Here is a 714-nt window from a genome sequence, read left to right as displayed (position 1 = left end):
TCTGGTGTTTCAACCATTAGCTGGTGAATTTTCTTTCCTTGGATAATTTATACATCAGAAGAGTGGGGACCACATTCATGGTTCACTCACAATTAAACTCCATGGACATGACTTCAGGATTATTACTTTGGTGGCCAATTGACCTGCCCCCCTCTTTTTAAGCCAAGATGATGTGCAATGCTGACATTACATGAAAACATTTACTTTCTTATTTGGGCTGAGAGACAGGCTTAATTTTTTTCATGAATAGAATAATTACAGAGCAGCAAACATGCAAAAATTCATGTGATATTAGATAGGATAAGATGTAAGACTGAAGAACTGCTCATGTTTTTATTTCCTCCATTTCCTATGACTAGTGGGAATAAACCCTCCTAAACCAGAGGCATCATTGTCTCACGTTGAATATTTTTCATGTCTAGGTGTTAGCAGAGGAGGGAAACTTCATCATACAGCAATGGCCATGGTCTCAGTAACTGAAACAGACTTTCCAAAGGCTTCCAGAAGCATCACTCTTCCATGGTATTGTTATAATCCAATTTAATTTAGTTTAACAGGCATTTCTTGTCTACTGTTTCAGTCCAATACTTGGTTAGTATAGGATAAGCAATGGTAGCCATAATGTAATTTAATAGTCAGGAATAATGTTTAATGGTATTATGTAGGATGTATCTTTTTTTCACACATAAGGTATTAGTTTTCAGTTGGAATCCA

Source organism: Giraffa tippelskirchi, chromosome 2, assembly GCF_054371585.1.
Source record: "Giraffa tippelskirchi isolate mGirTip1 chromosome 2, T2T-mGirTip1v1.2.pri, whole genome shotgun sequence".
Taxonomy (NCBI): Eukaryota; Metazoa; Chordata; class Mammalia; order Artiodactyla; family Giraffidae; genus Giraffa; species Giraffa tippelskirchi.
Note: the sequence above shows the minus strand (reverse complement) of the source record.